At 42.3% G+C, this 18,078-nt stretch overlaps 1 pseudogene; it reads right to left on the bottom strand.

Annotated features, from left to right (window-relative positions):
- LOC134288291 (uncharacterized) overlaps window positions 1-13,461 on the bottom strand; it is a 68,772-nt pseudogene extending 55,311 nt beyond the window's left edge.
- Window positions 13,462-18,078: the final 4,617 nt, after the last annotated feature.

The raw sequence follows: 18,078 nt of genomic DNA, 5'->3' as shown, positions 1-18,078 counted from the left end.
GCTAAGTCAAAGGTTTTTCATAGCTCATTATACAAGTCATGATTGGTCAAAATTTCATTGCATTCGGTTCATTGAATCCTGTTAAGGCCGTAAATGTGTTGAATTGCTCGACTAAGATCATTCGTATAGTTTTGAACATCCCAACCAATTGTATTTCTTTTGTAACCATTACCGCTATGAGTTTGCTTTGAATAAGTGATTTATTTATACATCTATGAAGTAAATCTTCCTCCCTTTGGTCACTATTACCACTACCAAGAAATAGTATAGTCTAATTGTGTTCTACTGAAAATGGACATAAACCTCTTTGTAATTAGCTCCCGCATTGTATAAGAATCACATAAAAGTCAAAGTGACAATCAGTACTAGAAGACATTACCAGAAGATATCACAACCAGTACTAGAAGACATTACCAAAAGATACAAACCAGTAATAGAAGAGTATCATTACAATAAGACATTACACCAGTGAATATCATCCGAAATATGTTCTGTTGATACCAGATAGTTCAAGTGTACAAGTGTACTAGATACCGTAATAAACCATGAAATACCACCAGTAATCACAGACAAATGGTTCTAGTGATTTAAAGATGAAGAAACGAACCATCCCAGTGTACCTAAGCCAGACCATTATCTACGAATTGAGCTTCTGGCATTAACAAATCCGGAGATATAACAGCTCAAAGTTGGATATCGGATAATTTTACCTTTTTCTAGAATCTTTATAACTCCGTGGACAATGGTCCGATCTTTTCCAAAATTGGACTACTGATACACAACTAGTTGCTGAACTTACAGTAAAAAATTGAGAATATTTGATGCACTATTCGAAAAGTTACAGCGAGTTGAACATTTTTTGAAAAGTGAAAATTTTACCTGTCCCAGTTATTTTGAGTATCCCCTGTAAGTGAGCTGTGAAAAAATGAGCGAATTCGGTTGATATTTAGGGGTGGCGCAAAGGGCTTAAGTGGAATTTGTGCTAAAGCAAATATTCAAAAAACATTTCAAATTTAATTTTCAAACTAACTCGGTGATTCTAGAACCAAATTGGACCAAATTTGACCTCAGAATGGCGATATCTCTACAGATTTTTGGAATGATTGAAAAAAAGTGTCTCATTCTAGTATTTTTTTTTTAATTGATTACTAAAATATGACATTTTCTTCAGATATCTCAAAAACCAGTAGAGATATCGCAACTTTAAGGTCAAATTTGGCCCAAGTAGGTTCTAGAATCACCGATTTAGTCTAGAAAAGTTATGTTTGAGAATCAAATTTGAAATGTTTTGTAAATATTTGCTCTAGCATAAATTCAGCTTAAACCTTTTGCGCCGCCCCTAAATATAAAACGAAATCGCTCATTTTTTCACAGCTCACTTAGGGACCGTTCATAAACCACGTAGATTATTTGTGGGGAGGGGTGGAGGTCTGGCCAAAGTCTGCACTCCATACAAATTTAAACATTTTTGTATCGACAAAAGTCTAGGCCAAATTTTGGTCTACGTGAGATCGCTGTAAGAAATTGCATTTTTAGGTGAGAATGGTGCCTGTTAAGTCAGGTTTCAGGTCAATGTAAGAACTGTCGTTCGAAGTGACATTGGGCCTAGAGGGTAATCCACCGATTCCACGGATTCAATATAAGTCAAAGAATCTGACAGTGGATGCAAAGTATCTTAGAAGTTGTATTCTATTAGTCTAGTACACAATATGCATTCCCTTCGTATTCTAAATGTGCAGAATAGTGGCCCAATGTCACCCCGCATGACGGTACGTGATGATTTCAATCGCTCGTCAACGGCAATGAAGTGGAATTGACTGCCTAAATAAGGTTTTTTAAATACTTTCTCGAGCATAAGTCATTGGAATAGGTTATTGTATCTACAAGCGCAATCAATCTAGAAGCTCCGGAAGCTCTTCTAAAACCACCCTTCCAAAACCCTTCTAAAACGCCCATCAAACGCTTTGAAACATCCTTTTTCACCCCAGTGATGCTCAGCTGAAAGTCTATGAAGCGCCATACAAATCTTCTGGTACCTCTTGAAACTGAATTACACACCCTGAAACGCATTGAAATGCCATGAAACGCCTCAGAAGCCCCATTAACCGCACTGAATCCTCATGGAACGTATTGTTGCGCCCTGAAGCGTCTCTGAAAATCCCCTGAAATAACAGTGAAGCTCACATGAAACCCAGTGAAGCTCCCTAGAGCCCCCCGAAGCCTCTTGAAATGCTCTAAAACGCCTTGAAATCCATTGAAGTACCTTGAAACGCCTTTGACCTTCTAGAACTCTCGTAAAGTGCATCTGAGAGCCCTTGAAACCTCTTTTGGCCCCACTGAAACCTTCCGCAACCCACGCAAATGCCTTTCACGCTTTGTAACGCCTTGTTACGCTTCTGAAATCACAAAAAGTCCTGAAACTCTCGCGTAGTTCACCTGAAACGCATTGTAACGTCTCCGAAAATTTCTTCATATCCCTGATAAGCTTATCTAGGAACTTTGAAGCCCTCAAGACCCCTCTGAAACCTGAAACGTCTTGAAATGCATTGTAGCACTTTTTTTAATCGCCTTTGAAATCCCCCTGAAATCTCCGCGAAACTTACCTGAGAGCATCTGAAGCTCCTAAATCCCCTCCGATAGCTTCTGTAATCTTCCATAAAGCTCACTCTAGAGCCTGTGATGACCACTTTGAGTATTCTGAAATGCCCAGAAACGCATTGTAACGCCATGAAAAGCCTTTGAACCTCTCTAAAATCCTATGGAGCACACTTTAGAGCATGTGAAGCCCACCAACACACCTCTCAAACCTCCTCAAACGCTCTGAAACGTATTTAAACGCCTTGAACCCCCCTTAGGTCCCTCTTAATTCCCGCGAAGTTCAACTGGGAGCATGTGAAACGAACCCTCTAAAACCTCCTGGAACCTTCTGAAACCAAACCCTTGATGAAAGCACTAGTTCATCAAGTCGCATCCATCGGTGTGGCGCCACGTATTTGTTTACAAAATTTCAGGCTCTGCATACTTCACTAAGTGGAAATTTGTATGGAAAACCGTTCTTATCTACATGTTTTCCAAACAAATTGTCTAAAACAATGTAACCACTGACGTTCAAGGGTAGCCTAGGATATGCGGAATAAGTTTATCGAGAACCGTGACTCGCTTGTAGGAAGGGGAGATTTTTTTTATTATTTGATTCGGCTCATAAGACGCTGCAAAATTTGAGCACGATGCGTTCCGTCGTGGAAGAACGAGATCGTGAAGCGATAGAAGAGCTGTACCGCGCTAAGGACACACGAAAGTTCTACGAGAACCGCTCGCGTAGAGGCTTTGTGTCACAAGCCGACATGTGCCGTGATAATCACGGGAATATTCTCACGAGCGAGCGTGAGGTGGCCGAGAGGTGGCGGCAGCATTACGATGAGCACCTCAATGGCGACGTTGCAAGTACCGAAGGTGGCGTGGTAACAGATCTAGGAGTATGTGCACAGGACGAGAGACTTCCGGCCCCTGACCACCAAGAGATTGAGGAGGATGTTGGCCGGCTAAAAAACAACAAAGCCGCTGTAGCAGATCAACTACAAAGCGAGCTTCTAAAACACGGTGGAGAAGCACTGGTGAGTGCACTACACTGGGTTATTACCAAGATTTGGAAGGAGGAAGTATTACCGGAGGAGTGGATGGAAGGTATCGTGTGTCCCATCTACAAAAACGGCGACAAGTTGGATTGCGGGAACTACCGCGCGATCACACTACTGAGCGCTGCCTGCAAGGTACTCTCTCAAATTTTATGCCGCCGTCTATCACCGATTGTAAGAGAGTTCGTGGGGCAATATCAGGCTGGATTCATGGGTGAACGCGCTACAACGGACCAGATGCTCGCCATCCACCAGGTGTTGCAGAAATGCCGCGAATACAACGTGCCCACTAGCACCGGAAAATCAACAAGAGAAGAATGCGAACCGATACCAATGGCGACAACCACAGCGACGGAAAGGGACTTGCGATTGGAAGCTCGGTACGTGGAACTGCAGATCTCTCAACTTCATCGGGAGCACCCGCATACTCGTCGATATACTGAAGGATCGCGGGTTCGGAATCGTAGCGCTGCAGGAGGTGTGTTGGACAGGATCTATGGTGCGAACGTTTAGAGGTAATACTACTATCTACCAGGGTTGCGGCAACACACGTGAGGTGGGAACAGCTTTTATAGTGATGGGCGACATGCAGAGGCGCGTGATCGGTTGGTGGCCGATCGACGAAAGAATGTGCAGGTTGAGAATCAAGGGCCGATTCTTCAACATTAGCATAATAAACGTGCACAGCCCTCACTCCGGAAGCACTGATGATGACAAAGACGCTTTTTACGCGCAGCTCGAACGCGAGTACGACCGCTGCCCAAACCACGACATCTAGATCATCATAGGGGATCTAAACGCTCAGGTAGGCCAGGAGGAGGAGTTCAGACTGACGATTGGAAAGTTCAGCGCCCACCAGCTGACGAACGAAAATGGCCTACGCCTTATCGATTTCGCCGCCTCCAAGAACATGGTCATTCGTAGCACCTTCTTCCAGCACAGCCTCCCGTATCGTTACACCTGGAGATCACCACAACAACGGAATCGCAAATCGACCACGTTCTGATTGATGGACGGCACTTCTCCGACATTATCGACGTCAGGACCTATCGTGGCACTAATATCGACTCCGATCACTACCTGGTGATGGTTAAACTGCGCCCAAAACTCTCCGTTATTAACACCGTACATTACCGGCGGCCGCCCTGTACGATCTAGAGCGACTGAAGCAATCGAATCTCGAGGCAGCGTTGCCGGACGATGGTGTGCTCGTTGTGGCCCCTCTAGAGGACTGCTGGAGTACAGTCAAAGCAGCCATCAGCAACGCAGCCGAGAGCACTATCGGGTACGTAGAACGGAGTCGACGAAACGATTGGTTCGACGAGGAGTGCAGAGCGGTTCTGGAGGAGAATGATGCAGCGCGGGCGGTAATGCTGCAGCATGGAACCCGACAGAATGTGGAGCAATACAGACAGAAGCGCAAGCAGCAGACCCATCTCTTCCGGGAGAAAAAGCGCCGCCTGGAAGAAGCGGAGTGCGAGGAAATGGAACTGCTGTGCCGTTCACAAGAAACACGTAAGTTCTACCAGAAGCTCAACGCATCCCGCAAAGGCTACGTGCCGCAAGCCGAAATCTGCAGGGATAAGGACGGGAGCCTCCTGACGGACAAACGTGAGGTGATCGAAAAGTGGAAGCAGCACTTCGACGAGCACTTGAATGGCGAAGAGAATGTAGGCACGGAGGACCAAGGCAGCGGAGGAAATGACTATGTTGGTGCAGCAGAGGACGGGAACAACAGGGAACAACCAACTCCCATGCTGAGGGAGGTTAAGGATGCCATCCACCAGCTCAAAAACAACAAAACGGCTGGTAAGGACGGTATCGCAGCAGAACTCATCAAGATGGGCCCGGAAAAGTTGGCCACCTGTCTGCACCAGTTAGTAGTCAAGATCTGGGAAACCGAACAGCTACCGGAGGAGTGGAAGGAAGGGATAATCTGTCCCACCCACAAGAAAGGCGACAAGTTAATGTGTGAAAACTTTTTAGCGATCACCATTTTGAATGCCGCCTACAAAGTGCTATCCCAGATCATCTTCCGTCGTCTTTCACCTAACGTAAATGAGTTCGTGGGAAGTTACCAAGCCGGTTTCATCGACGGCCGGTCGACAACGGACCAGATCTTCACCGTATGGCAAATCCTCCAGAAATGTCGTGAATACCAGGTCCCAACGCACCATCTGATCATCGACTTCAAAGCGACATAGGACAGAATCGACCGCACAGAGCTATGAAAAATCATGGACGAGAAGCTTACCAGACTGATAAGAGCAACGATGGACGGTGTGCAGAACAGCGTATGGATTTCGGGTGAACTATCTAGTTCATTCGAATCTCGACGGTGACTACGACAAGGTGATAGACTTTCCTGCCTACTACAGGTATGTTCCGTTTTTGTCACTATTCGTTTTTATCGCTATCCGTTTTTGTCACTATTCGATTTCATCAACATTTCATTCCGTTTTTGTCAACACTAAAGTTTTTGTCAAATTTTTTCCCTCGAATACGAGTTATTTATAGTTTAACATTAATCTTGAGGCAATGCGTCCATGAATGAATTTGAAGCAACCACCAATAATGATATAGAAGACGTATACATTACAGTAGCTTTCAACACATTTCAAATTTATGTGTAAATTCATGTGTTAATTTCTCTCACGCATAATTTTACTCCTTATTTGAACATGAGAAAAATCAAACCAATGGTCCAATAGAAAAAATAAACCGAGCCAATTTAATTAATGGAAACCTGACAAGAGGTGGCAGGAGGTAACACGTGAATATCAATATCATCATCAGCAATTTTGTCGGGTTTGTAAAATGGCTCAATCATTTTACAAGCGTAACATAAGTAGCTAATCATGATAGATCAATAAGAAATGGGATGTGCATTAAAATCATCAAAGGACGGACTCGTTTTTCCGGCATTAGGAAAAAACACCCTAGATAATCGAACTTTTTTTTTATTTCATTTGCCTATTGTGCTAGGGCACCTTAATTGGTATCCATTAGATCCCATTGGAAGTCCATTTGGGTTTTTCTCCAAGGACTTCCATCTGAAGATCCTTCTTCTCATTTCTTCTTCTTCTTCTTTTTCTTCACGGATCTACGTACCAACTGAAACTAGGCCTGTCTCTTCAAGTGTTTTTCGAGAACTTAATCAGTTTAGGGTTTATCTTTGACTGTCCTGTCATTGTCTGAATTTTTACATTACAATCATGTTACAAAACTTTTTAAGTGAAATAAATATAACGCGATTTTTACACGATTTTCTTGAAACTACGCTCTGTGCTGAATTCTTCTCTCCTGGTAGCTATTTCTTTCCGACGGGGCTCAAATTTTTACCAGAGATATCTCTTATCATCCTTAATACCCTGCCCAAATTTTCCCGACCGTAACTGCTACATGCACTAGCCTAACTGGAGATTCCTATAGAGTTTTGTCCGGGATTTCATCTTTCGGTTGCTCCAAAATGCAATCTTGGCTTTCTTCAATCATTCCTACTAGCGATTCTAACTTGTATTCCTCCAGATTCCTTAATGGGTTTCTTCTGATTAATCATCAGGAAAGAATTCAGAAACTTCTTTAGGTGAATAAGGAGTTAAGTCTTTCAGATATAAATATTTGGAATGCGACCAGGGTTTTGTCGAATAATCCCTCTGTTATTGGCTGTTTCCGGTCAAAATGGATTTTTAGGCGGAATTACTTTATATCTTCCAACGTTTCGGCCCTTGGTTTGGGCCTTCCTCCTTGAGGAAGGCCCAAACCAAGGGCCGAAACGTTGAAAGATATAAAGTAATTCCGCCTAAAAATCCATTTTGACCGGAAACAGCCAATAACAGAGGGATTTTCAGATATAAGTTTCTACAGGAAAGAGGAGTCTAGGATCCTGAAAAACAATCTATGAATTTCTCCAGCAACTCCTGAAGAGTTCTCAGAAGAACAAGAAACTAAGAACTCTCAAAAAATCCTAAAGAAATCCTATCAATTCTGAGAGTATTCCTTGAGGAACAATTCGATGATTTCTTGAAAGAACTTTCTCAAGGTTTCCCATTATGAACTTCTGGAGAATTCTCAGGAATAACTCTCCGGAGATTTCTATACAGAACATTAGGAGGACTCCCTGAAGAAACTTCTTGAGGATTTGAAGAAAAATTTCCTGAAAGATTACTAGATTAAACTTCTGGGAGATTCCAGACCAAGCTTCTGAGAGACGCAGTAAGAAATCGGGGAGAATTATCATTATAATATCTTTATTAACGAGATTTTCTGCCCAAGGCTGGTTCATCTAGTAATCATGGGGAAATAACAAAGATGAAAGATAGAGAATCCTCTTGGAAAATTTCTTAGAAGTATTCATATAATAGTTCCAGTAGGTGTAGGTCTACTGCGCATAAATACCAAAACAAAGTCCTGTGGGAATCCTTCAAATAAATTTTTGAATGGAGGACATTCCAGGGAAAAACATCATAAGAAACTCTTTAAAGAATCCAAAAAGAACTTCTGATGAAATTCCAGAAAAAAAAATGTTGAAGGAATCCCAGAAAGACGTTCTGGAGACATCTTGATCCGAGAAGGAATTTCTTAAGAAAACATTAGGGGCAGAACCTCTTTTCTTTAAAATTCTTATCTTATTCCAAAGGATAAACAAGTGGCATGAAGTACAAGGTAACCTAGAAAAAATCTGGAGGAACTTCTTGGGGAATCCAATATTCTGGAGAAGTGATTGCTAAGAAAAAAATCCTGGAGATTTCCTAAAAGTATCCTAGACGAAACTTTTTCAGAAATCTGTGAAGATGATACTCGTGGAGAAATGCCTTCCGGAAGAAAGTAAACATATCCATTTTTATTAGGATATCGAAATTATGTTCCTGGAGATAAATCATTCCTGGAAGTATGTCATATATTAAAACGTCGATCCAGGTACTGGAACTATAATATGTGTCATTCTTGTGTTCAACGAAGATAAAGTTCCAAATTGTTGTGAAAACCACTTGTCGGCATCACGGTCAGAAAACTGTAATTTGAACTGTGCAACCAAGATGTACTAAAAGATATAAAAAAACAATTAAATTTCATAGTAAACTGTATATTTTTACTTTTGGAATGTGTTCTACAGTAAAACTTTCAATTCGTATTAAAATATTGCAACATATTTCATCAAAGAAAATTATTCCGTTTTTATCACTATTCCGTTTTTATCAACTGAAAATCGCGGACCGTGTTGATAAAAACGGAACATACCTGTATTCAACATCGCCCTGGAAGGGCGACGAGCCGGGCTCAACAGCCGGGGTACGATTTTCACGAAATCCGGCCAATTTGTCTGTTTTGCGGATGACATGGATATTATTGCTAGAACATTTGGAACGGTGGCAGAACTGTACACCCGCCTGAAACGTGAAGCAGCAAAGGTCGGACTAGTGGTGAATGCGGCTAAGACAAAGTACATGCTGGTAGGTGAGACTGAGCGAGACAGGACAAGCCTTGGCAGCAATGTTACGATAGACGGGGATACTTTCGAGGTGGTAGAAGAATTCGTCTACCTCGGTTCCTTGCTAACGGCTGACAATAACGTGAGCCGTGAAATACGAAGGCGCATCATCAGTGGAAGCCGTGCCTACTATGGGCTCCAGAAGAAACTGCGGTCAAAAAAAATTCACCCCCGCATCAAATGTACCATGTACAAGGCGTTAATGACACATTCTACCGTGACGTTACAACGTTTTGACGCACTCGTAGTCAGAATTTCCTCTATAACTCATGAAAACGAACTGCTTAAAGGGGAACTTTATTCTACTGAAAATCCGTTTTGTGATAAATGGCTCGGAGGGCCAAGTTATTGCTATCAACAGCATGAATACTGCTTCGTGAAGGTTAATGACACCGCACCCATCTTTGGTTTAGTATCACCCATATTCTTCTAGTTTTGTTCCAAAGACTAGCGCGCTGAGATCTTTTATTTTGCACCTCCAGATATTTTAATTTTTCAGCATATAACTCATCACGCCGTCGAAATAAGGCACATTCTACCGTGACGTTACAACGTTTCTATGCATTTGTAGTCAGATTTTTCACTATAATTCATAAAAACGACTGTAAACTTCAAAATATTTTATCATAATCAGATTTCTTTCCGCAATTTCCGATATTTGTGACCTGTTCAACATTAAGTTTTCATTAGAAAAACTTGTTTAAAATGCGTATTTGTAGCGTGACGTAACAACGCGCTAGAATTCGACCCCCCCCCCCCCTCCCCCCTACCGCGCAACGAACATCCTGAAAAATTTGCTCGGATTTTAAATAAAACATATACATTTCACACATTCGTTTTTGGATAATCGACTTTTACATTTCGTGACGTTACAACGCCTGTTCAGTTTCAAACAGGGTTGTTACGTCACGAAAATTCACATCATTTTTGAATCAGAATAATCTGACAAAATTGCCCGAATTTGTGAATATATTATTGCATTATTTTTACTGCTCTAAGAGCAACTTTATTCTATTAAAAATCCGTTTAGTGATAAATGGCTCGGAGCGCCAAGTTATTGCTATCAACAGTATGAAAACTCCTTCATAAAGGTTACTGGTACCCATCTTCGGCCTAGTACCACCCATTTTCATCTAATATTGTCCCAAAGACTAAACTGTTGATATTCATTACTTCGCACCGCCAGATATTTAGATTTTGCAGCATAAAACTAATCACGCCGTCGAATTAAACTTTTTTTTCAATCATTTATGCAATGTCATTGATTCAATTAAAAACGCTTTAAGATGTGCGAGCAGTTATTGAACCAAAGACATACCTAAGGATCTGCATACCACTTAGGGGCATCAATTTCTGTGGTTCCAGAGACAAATAGACCTAATTCTTACAAAAAAAATCCATCCTGTATATCAGAGTCATAATTACTTAGAGAGTTAGTGTCTTTGGCAAAATTGTTTGATAAGTCAAAAACTTATAGCTGATTTACTATTGGATGTGAGATTCAGACACACTGGGCGACGCTTATTAAAAGTTTACAATAGTTTAGAATTTCTCAAAAAGTTTTCAACAAATTTTGATTAGTTGAGAAACTATTTTTTGGCAAAATCTTTGGGCACAGAAGATACAACATGTTGACTATTTTTTTAATAAATATAAAGTGCATTATTTTTATTTTTTTATTTTTTGAACCAAACGGCTTTGAAACTGTAAATTCTTGACAAGATATTTTTTTTCCAAAGACATCAACATTCTTAAAGTCTAAGTAATTAGAGTCCCGAGATATATGAGGTTCAATTTCGTAGGTGTTACGTCTGTTGGTCGGTGATTCTTGTTATACCAAAAATAGATGTAACACTGACGTAATACCCATCTCATATATTTCAAGATCCTAACTATTTAGACAGTTGGTGTCCTCGGCAAAATTGTTGAACTTTCAATTGATGGGCCGTATGATTTCAAATCCTTCCACTAGAAGGCGCTAGAGGGCATACACATTTTTAGTTTACTTATCTCAGGATCGTGATTAATTGGAAAGATCGTTGCTTCATTAAAGTTGTTTGGTAGATCACTAGACTTTCAGTTTAATAGCCGTATGGTATTAATTTCTGCCACACAGTAGTGGTAGTTGCAAATTTTCAAAAGCATGCGAATTTTATTAATTACCCAAAACACATTCAACAAGCCGTAACTTTTTATTAAATATATCAAAAATTCTCAAACTTTGACTGATAGTTCCTCATCTTGTTATCTGTAATATCTACAATTTTGGACTTGATTGGTTAGCTCTACACAAAAATGGAACGCTTTAAGCAGAATCATATTTTTGACTGTGTTCTATTAACTCTTATATCTAAGGAATAAGTGAATCAAATCAAATTAAATTTTGAAAGTTAAGAATTATATATTGATCTTTGATTACAATTTGATTTGAATGCAATATATCCAAAGTGAAAAAAGTTCCAGCTTGTAGAATACTTTTCAAGAAATTCTAATCCCTTGCCTGCTTTTACAAAATGGAAACTAACGTCTTGTAGTGGCAAAATCTCGCATCTATTGGTAAATCAACTGCAAGTCCTTTGCTTACCAAACAACATTGCCGAAGAAATAGTATTTCTATGTAAAAGGGATCCTAAGATGTATGAAATTTAAAATTTGTAAGTTCTCTAGCGCCGCCTGTTGGTGGAACTATAAATCAAACTATCCATCAACTGTAAGTCTTTGACCAACTTAATAACTTTGTAATTTCGTCAGTGTTTCGTCTGTTAGGCACTCATATCACAGAAATTTTCGGTTTGAGTGGTATTAGATTACGATTAAAAAATTTTACAATATCGCAGTACAATTACATCGTAGATTTTGGCCAAACACCATCTCCCCCGTCCTTCAAAAGCCTACGTAGTTTATTAACCGGCAATGGAACGCAATTTATAAACGATATCTCGAAAAAGAGCTCATACACAACGAGAACGAAACTGTTTTGAATAAAGTACTACGTTTGTCCAATTCAGAGGCCGTCCAATCCAGAAAGATTTGGTCTTTTCCATAGAACTTTTTTTCGTGACGTTACAACGCAAACTTCAACCAGATGAAACTCAGGCTTCCGTGAACCGATTTTCTTTTTTTTAGTCTCATTTGAAAGATCTTTTCGAGTACAAAGAGCATGCAAAATTTCATATTTGTAACGTTTTCCGTATTTGAATAAAATTTAAAAATGTTGATTTTCCGTGACGTTACAACGCAATAAAAACCCATACTATGATCAGCCGTATTTCAGAGTTGTAAAGTCTTCCGCTTAAAAAACCTTTTTATGGTAAAAAATCTACATACATTTATCTACAAATGATGGAAGACTTTTCAAAAATCAGTGTGTTGGTGTTTAAAATACGATAGTTTGGATGAAAAGCGTGCCTAAACGACTTCAAATCACGATTTTAATGTTAATTTTAATCGTCGTTCAATTTATATTTATTGTCACACTCATATCATGTCGAATACATTTTTGGATGACAAAAGTAACCTAGAATGTTATAAAAATGTCAAATATGCCATAACTCAACTTTGAAAAATTGGTATTGATGATTCGGGGCCCGTAGAATGTGTCTAATAATACCGGTGGTTCTCTACGGACACGAGACATGGACGATGCTCGAGGAGGACCAGCAAGCACTCGGAGTTTTCTAGCGACGGGTGCTAAGGACGATCTTCGGCGGTGTGCAGGAGAACGGTGTGTGGCGGAGAAGGATGAAGCACGAGCTCGCAGCACTTTAAGGCGAAACCAGCATCCAGAAGGTGGCCAAAGCCGGAAGGATACGGTGGGCAGGGCATGTTGCAAGAATGCCGGACAACAACCCTGCAAAGTTGGTGTTTGCTAACCATCCGGTTGGGTCAAGAAGGCGTGGAGCGCATAGAGCACGATGGGCGGACCAGGTGGAGCGTGATCTGGCGAGTGTTGGGCGTGACCGACGTTGGAGAACTGCAGTTGCATCGAGTATTATGGCGGCAAATTGTTGATTCAGTATTATCATGAATTTTATGTTAACTAAATAAATGAAAAAAAAATATACAAATAAATTAGAAACAAAATGCAAATTTTTCAGAATAACTTTGTTACACGCACGAAAAAGGCAAAACAACATCATGTTAGAACAGGCTCATTAATATGTTTTCTATGAGCGCTTAATAAATCCTACTATTGCTGAACTGCTGTGTGGACCGGATCGAAATCACGTTTTCTTCGGGGAACACGTTCTTCCCGGTTGCTGCTGCTGCTGCTTCTACTGGGCGCGAGACAACCACCTCCCTCCCGGAACGATTCTGTCCCTTCGGAAGGTTCATTGTTGCTGCTGCTGCTGCTGCAGTTTACGCTACCCGCGCGATTCGTGCGGATTCATATTTTTATCCCCCTCTCCGGCGCCTCCCGCCCGGCTACACTTTTCAATGCACTGCCGGACTTTATAAAATTTTTATTATTATATCTTGTCTTGTTAATCATGTCTCACGCAGAATAATCGTGCGCAAACTAATGTTTTTTGTCGTGAATCCCGGACCCGCCAGGCTCCAACGTTGCCCTGCGTTCTCGGCGTTCGACGCCGATTTCAGAGCTCTGAGAACTAGGAGCGAAAGTTTTCTGTATAGAGGGCAAATAGTTTTTTACGTCTGGGTAATCCTGAATCTGTGGGATTTCGTGCGATAATGTGTCGCAAATTGATTTCAGTGATAGCACGTATACTCAAAGCTTTCTTCTTGAAGTAGTTTCAGGGCAATTCATAACAAACATTAATTTTTTTTTCATTTATTTAGTTAACATCAAATTCATCATAATACTGAATCAACAATTTGCCGCCATAATACTCGATTTGCAGCTGCAGCTCTCTAACGTCGGTCACGCCCAACACTCGCCAGATCACGCTCCACCTGGTCCGCCCATCGTGCTCTATGCGCTCCACGCCTTCTTGACTCAACCGGATGGTTAGCAAACACCAACTTTGCAGGGTTGTTGTCCGGCATTCTTGCAAGATGCCCTGCCCATCGTATCCTTCCGGCTTTGCCCACTTTCTGGATGCTGGGTTCGCCGTAAAGTGCAGCGAGCTCGTGGTTCTTCCTTCTCCGCCACACACCGTTCTCCTGCACACCGCCGAAGATCGTCCTTAACACCCGTCGCTCGAAAACTCCGAGTGCTTGCAGGTCCTCCTCGAGCATCGTCCATGTCTCGTGTCCGTAGAGAACCACCGGTCTTATTAACGTTTTGTACATGGTACATTTGGTGCGGGGGTGAATCTTTTTTGACCGCAGTTTCTTCTGGAGCCCATAGTAGGCACGACTTCCACTGATGATGCGCCTTCGTATTTCACGGCTCACGTTATTGTCAGCCGTTAGCAAGGAACCGAGGTAGACGAATTCTTCTACCACCTCGAAAGTATCCCCGTCTATCGTAACATTGCTGCCAAGGCTTGTCCTGTCTCGCTCAGTCTCACCTACCAGCATGTACTTTGTCTTAGCCGCATTCATCACTAGTCCGACCTTTGCTGCTTCACGTTTCAGGCGGGTGTACAGTTCTGCCACCGTTCCAAATGTTCTAGCAATAATATCCATGTCATCCGCAAAACAGACAAATTGGCCGGATTTCGTGAAAATCGTACCCCGGCTGTTGAGCCCGGCTCGTCGCATAACACCTTCCTGGGCGATGTTGAATAGTAGGCAGGAAAGTCCATCACCTTGTCGTAGTCCCCGTCGAGATTCAAATGAACTGGATAGTTCACCCGAAATTCTTACGCTGTTCTGCACACCGTCCATCGTTGCTCTTATCAGTCTAGTCAGCTTCCCCCCCTATAACAAACATAAATACCCTAAATACAATAATTACTTGAAATTGGAAATAATAAGGAAGAAGCTACGTATGTATTTCATTTCATTAACAACAACATTAAGACATCGCAAAATTGTGAGTTGATGTTGAATTCGCTTGTTGACCATAACTGTAACTAATATCCTAGATAAGTCTAAACATAAAAAAGCCGAGTGAGGTCACCGTATATTATATACGGAGTGCATCCTCCAGCGGTTTCCACCAGTACGACAAATTCATTTCCAAACCCGAAACACACGGTCGGTCGTAAAATGCACACAATATTTGAAAGAAATATAAATTGAAAACAATATTACCTAGGTATTCATTCCTCCTGGTGCAAAAAGAAGGAGATCCACAGAGTTGCAAACAGTGAAAGACGCTGCATCAGTTGGTTCCGCAGTCGTACACCTACCAACCAACCGACCGTTGTTTGATTTTGTTATTTTCTACGGACATTCGAGTGCAACGTGGAGAAGGTTCTTTCTTTTTAGTTTTTTGGTAGCACACACACGTCCCGGCATAAAACCCGGTTCTGCCGGCGTAGTTCGCTTCGTTTCTAAAATTTATGAATGAAAATAAAATTTCTGCACTTTTCCCCGAAAGCTCACTGCGGTGCGGTGTTGCTGTGTAAACGAAGCGTACTGCTGGAGAACGGTTGCGCGGTTCATTTGGGAGATGCCTTCCTTGTGACGGCTGCTGGAGGTCCTCTAAATGGTCGAATGGTGGGAGGGAGGGGCAATTGAGAAGACATTTCGTAAGGAATGCTCTAACCAAGAGGCCCACCACAGTGTTCTGGGGAGTGATCTCTTAAATTTTTATATGTGTGTACTTTTACAGCTAGGAAGTTCCTGTTGGAGCGTTGCATTTGAGACCGAGGATGGGGAAGCGATTCGATTCTGGATCCAAGGAGAGTGGTGGTACAATATGGCTCAATTCTCGTGAGGGAGGCAAATAATAATACTGGAATAAATGTTGCACACGAAAATGGAGACACTGTGGGAAAATAGCTAAAGTGATTGTATCTAGTGCAGTATTTGTCATGTTAACAGACAAGAAGAATATGAATAATTTTGTACATATTTCGGAGTCGATTGAACTTCGGGTTGGCAAGATCTCCCAAACAACATTCCCATGATCGCCAAAGCCTTCGTATCTCCGGAACCACCGAGAAGGCATTGCTTCAGAGAGGGGCTAGTGCACACCACACCCTCAAGGTTAGTTGCGTAGCCTGCAGCAACGAACATCGATGACTCGCTTTGGAGAGTCCACCAAGGTAGCATGCTGGCGCTAAGCCAGTTTTCCGAGTGGTCCTTACAACTCCCTTTGTCCTCGGAAGGCAGGCAAGGTCGCAACCACGCCTGCTTCCAACTACACAGCAAGTATCAAGAAGTGATACCGCGTGCACAGCGATTTGCCAGCACACAGAAGGAGGGGGCTTCTACCTGCCACGACCTTGCCGAGGACCCCTTTCCAACCGCGGACTCGGATCCAACCTAGTAGACCGACGCCACGACTGCAACGCTACCAGGATGTCCTCCCCCACTGTAAGGGTCGATTTCGACCGCAGGGCACCGGTATAAGCTACGTAGCCGTCTATTGAACCAGCCATTCTCGAATCCACTCTGTAGCTCCAAGGCGATGTGGGTGATAATCGTTGAAACGGCGTTCCAGCCGTCATCCCTACACATTGTAGATACTGCCGACGCAACCATGGCCCGAAAGGACCTAGGTCAGGTGGAATGCTACTCTTCCATGGCGCCTATTGAACCAACTATCTAACGGGATCAACCTGTGGCGTGCGCTTACTGGCATACAATCCAGAGCTATTGGACATCATCCGGGACAGTGCCACTATAGTTTCGGAGGCTCTCTTGAAGGTATGAAGGTATAATCAACTTGGCTATCGAAGGTAAGCTTATCGTCGATCATCACCAACAAGTGAACAAGTGTTTGACGGAGCGCTTCGAAGTGATAATGCAATCCGCTTATACTGATTACCGCTTGCTGCTGCAACTTCCGGTTATTCACAACTACTACCTCAGTTTTCTAGTGAGCCAATTCCAATTTGCTGGAGCTCATCCACTTCTCTACAACTGCGATTTAATGGGCTGCAGTCAGTTTCCCTTGTTTGCTGGATTCACCGTAGATCTCCTGCTTTATGTCGTCAGCAAGAATTTCTCCTCTCTGGAACTGTATAGGTCGATGAGCTATATCTGCCGTTGTGCGTTGCCGTGGAGGTTTTGAAAATTTCTCCTTAGCTGCAGACAATAGTACTCTGTCTGAAGGGAGATCGTTGGCCGCCTTGCATGGAATATCCCGGTTGCCGTAGTTTGCGTTGACATTTTTGGTGGTGGTGTTGTTTTTCAGATTGTTACGTACATTACTGTATTGCTGTCTTTTATTTTTTTCGTCGTCGCCTAATAGCTTTATCTTCTGGATGTAAGGAGAATGGTGGTGGTGGTGGTACAATATGGCTCAATTCACTTGAGCCACAGTAGCAGTGAGTAGCACATCAGCGAATCTCCGTCCTCTTACACTAAACAACCCAGCCGATTTTGTATCAAGGGAGCAATTTGCGGATGCCCTGCCGTTTAACTCACTGTGGTGGACAGGTCCCACATTGACTTTTCAGATCTTCGGGGTGATAGATCGAATAATCCAGATGTCAGAGGTGCAAGAAGAAATTTAATGGGTGAATCATCGATAAACGTGCTTGAGAGTTGAGAATTTGAGTCCTCTTTATGAAGAAGTAGGACGAATGCCATGATGAATGCAGAACTCAAAGCTTCCACACCCTCAATATCTGCTAGTTTTGCCTGAAAAGAACGTTGTGGTCAAGCTTCTAGTGAGAACTATCCACGAAGAATACCTCCACGTTGGACCACTGCAGTGGATCTGTTAGCAGCAGTCCGTCAAAGCTTCCCGCACCTACGTCCTCACTTCTGCTTAACGGAGAGCTCGCCAGCCCACTCCTTGCGAAGCGGATAGCATCGCCACTACCACTACCTCCTACGTTTTGATTTGATTGTTAATTTGTCTGCACATTTAGGTTCCACTAGTCGCACGGAAAAAGAGTTCCACCAGAGCCCTGCTTCAACACGGTA

This window comes from Aedes albopictus, chromosome 1, assembly GCF_035046485.1.
Source record: "Aedes albopictus strain Foshan chromosome 1, AalbF5, whole genome shotgun sequence".
Classification (NCBI taxonomy): Eukaryota; Metazoa; Arthropoda; class Insecta; order Diptera; family Culicidae; genus Aedes; species Aedes albopictus.
This window is presented reverse-complemented; position numbering and strand designations above follow the sequence as displayed.